Source organism: Schistocerca piceifrons, chromosome 5 (assembly GCF_021461385.2).
Source record: "Schistocerca piceifrons isolate TAMUIC-IGC-003096 chromosome 5, iqSchPice1.1, whole genome shotgun sequence".
Taxonomy (NCBI): Eukaryota; Metazoa; Arthropoda; class Insecta; order Orthoptera; family Acrididae; genus Schistocerca; species Schistocerca piceifrons.
This window is the reverse complement of record NC_060142.1, coordinates 78,000,530-78,003,896: the sequence shown is the minus strand read 5'-3', so window position 1 is coordinate 78,003,896 and position 3,367 is coordinate 78,000,530. Positions and strand designations below refer to the sequence as shown.

The 3,367-nt window shown below is 42.4% G+C and overlaps 1 pseudogene; it reads left to right on the top strand.

The window, feature by feature from the left end:
- Nucleotides 1-2,868: 2,868 nt before the first annotated feature.
- On the top strand, nt 2,869-3,023 carry LOC124799693 (annotated as a pseudogene).
- The last annotated feature ends 344 nt before the right edge of the window (nt 3,024-3,367 follow it).

The following is a 3,367-nucleotide window of genomic DNA, read 5'->3' as shown; positions in this document are numbered from 1 at the left end:
ACAAATGTAATGTATTACGAATACATAGAAAGAAGGATCGTTTATTGTATGATTCTATGATAGCGGAACAAACACTGGTAGCAGTTACTTCTGTAAAATATCTGGGAGTATGCGTGCGGAACGATTTGAAGTGGAATGATCATAAGGCGAGTACCAGGTTGAGATTCATTGGGAGAGTCCTTAGAAAATGTTGTCCATCAACAAAGGAGGTGGCTTACAAAACACTCGTTCGACCTATACTTGAGTATTGCTCATCAGTGTGGGATCCGTACCAGATCGGGTTGACGGAGGAGATAGAGAAGATCCAAAGAAGAGCGGCGCGTTTCGTCACAGGGTTATTTGGTAACCGTGATAGCGTTACGGAGATGTTTAACAAACTCAAGTGGCAGACTCTGCAAGAGAGGCGCTCTGCATCGCGGTGTATCTTGCTCGCCAGGTTTCGAGAGGGTGCGTTTCTGGATGAGGTATCGAATATATTGCTTCCCCCTACTTATACCTCCCGAGGAGATCACGAATGTAAAATTAGAGAGATTAGAGCGCGCACGGAGACTTTCAGACAGTCGTTCTTCCCGCGAACCATACGCGACTGGAACAGGAAAGGGAGGTAATGACAGTGGCACGTAAAGTGCCCTCCGCCACACACCGTTGGGTTGCTTGCGGAGTATAAATGTAGATGTAGATGAAGATGTAGAGACAGAAGTGATAACACCTTCTGCAGGAACTTGTAATGTCTCTTGCAGCGGTCTCTCCGCGATATTTTCAGAAATTTTATAAATTATATAACTCGGTACATATCTCGAAATATCTCTTCTTATCTTACCGATTCCTAAATTTTAATATACGATGATTATCAATGCAAAGTAGTTTCAAGCCCTATTATTCCTTGGAGCGTGCATTTACTCCATGGAATAGCTTCTCTGCTATCTATGTTTTCTCTTATGAAAAGAAGGATGGAGATCTTGCCGATTTGCCGTGAAAGAACGAAGATGTATACGAGGTGCGGCTAGAAAAAAACCGGACTGCTGCTGGAAAAAACATTTATTTACAATTATTTACAATTTCATGTTATCTCCTTCAATGTACTCTCCTCCTCGGTCTCTACACCGCTCCATACGAATTTTCCACTGCTCATAGCAATGCTGCAGATCATTTTCGGTAAGTCCATACATTACTCCCGTCGCTTTTTCTTTTACTGCTTCAACAGTCTCAAATCTAGTTCCTTTCAAAGTTGACTTGACTTTAGGGAAAAGAAAAAAGTCACAGGGGGCCAAATCAGGTGAGTAGGGTGGATGATCTAAGATGGGAATGTTGTGTTTTGCCAAAACCTCTTCACTGACAACGCACTGTGAGCTGGGGCATTGTCTTGGTGAAGGATCCATGACTTTTTCTCCACAAATCGTTCCGTTTTCTCCGTACTCGCTCACGTAGGGTAGCCAGAACGCTAATGTAATAATGCTGATTCACTGTTTGTCCCTCTGGTACCCAATCAATGTGCACAATCCCTTTGATGTCAAAAAAAACAATCATCATTGCCTTGAATTTCGATTTTGACATTCGTGCTTTTTTTTGTCGTGGAGAACCAGGAGTTTTCCAATCCATCGATTGGCGTTTAGTTTCGGGATCGTAAGTAAAAAAACCACGATTCATCGCAAGTAATAACATTTTGTAAGAAGGTGGGATCACTTTCAATGTTTTCCAGGATGTCAGAACAAATCATTCTTCAGCGTTCCTTCTGTTCAATTGTGAGACACTTTGGAACCATTTTTGAACACACTTTGTTCATGTTGAAACTTTCATGAAGAATCTGCCTAACACTTTCCTTGTCAACTCCTGTTAACTCAGACACTGCTCTGATTGTTAAACGGCGATCTTGTCGAACAAGTTTACCGATTTTTTCAATGTTTGCATCAGTTTTTGCTGACAATGGTCTGCCAGTGCGAGTGTCATCACTGGTGTCTTCGCGGCCATCTTTAAATCGTTTAAACCACTCAAACACTTGTGTTCGCGATAAACAATCATCGCCGTACACTTGTTGTAACATTACAAACGTTTCACTTGCAGATTTTCCTAGTTTGAAACAAAATTTGATGTTAACACGCTGTTCCTTCTGTACACTCAACATTTTCCGACGCACAGACAAAACGTCAACTACTTAAAACAGACGCCACGGGCAGACTGAGTGCAGGAGGCAGGTGAAACTCGAGCAGTAGGCGGAGCGAGAGTCACGTGACAGGCCACGCGACTTTCAGCCTTATTGCATTCGTTTTATTGTTTCACCAGTACTAGTCCGGTTTTTTTCTAGCCACACCTCGTATGTATGTATTGTTGAGCTGGTCGCCATCTTGATCAGATTCTGTATGAGAAGGAATTTAATATATGAACTAAACTAAAGTAAGTGTGTTCGCGTATTATTTAACTGATTATTGTTGACAGTGTCTGCTTACTACGCTGTGTTGCACGGGATCAGTGGGGGACGTCTGATTTACACTGGACGAACCTGCCGTTTTGTATGCTCAAGATATCCAGCTTATTACTTTCAATAAATAGGCTAACACGGTCTTACCAGCAGATCTCCGGTCTTCCCCATGTGGTAACTGAAAGTTAATAATTATTGCAAATGTTTTCAGGAGATCGACTGACAATTTTCATCGCACCGAGACTTCGAAATTGCTTCACTGCCTTATGGAATATAAGTTAAGCTCAATTTATTCAGGATAGAACAGTATTGAACTGTGTGAATGTGATATGCCTGCTTTGTGAATGAAAATTCCCTTAATATACGCATGTTTTTTACTATCCTGATCAGTGAAGCTAAATCAGGCCGGTGTGAGAGAGGTTTTTAAATTTTAGATCCCACAAAAATATTAAATTTGGCGACCGTGGATCACTCGGCTCGTGGGTCGATGAAGAACACAGCAAATTGCGCGTCGACATGTGAACTGCAGGACACATGAACATCGACGTTTCGAACGCACATTGCGGTCCATGGATTCCGTTCCCGGGCCACGTCTGGCTGAGGTTCCTTCTGGTCTCACAAATCCGTTACGTCTTCTGTCCGGTCCGCCAATGCGACGCCTGTCCTCCGTGCCGTGTCCCATGTTCCTGTTCGATCAGTTTCACCGCAGTTCAGCAAGACATCGATGAAGAAAATTTTTCAGAAGATTGTAAAAATTTGCATGTGTAAAGATGTTTTTTGGCTATGAGGCAGATTTTATCTTTCCTATGAATTCTAGAATATCTCTCAAATTTCTAAATTATTCTGTCTTTCCTATCATCTGTGATACCTAGTTGGGGTCTAAGCCTCCAGGTTTTCCGGGGTTTCCCCGTGAAGGCCAGTTCCTGAATAGGTAGACCTGATTAACAACTA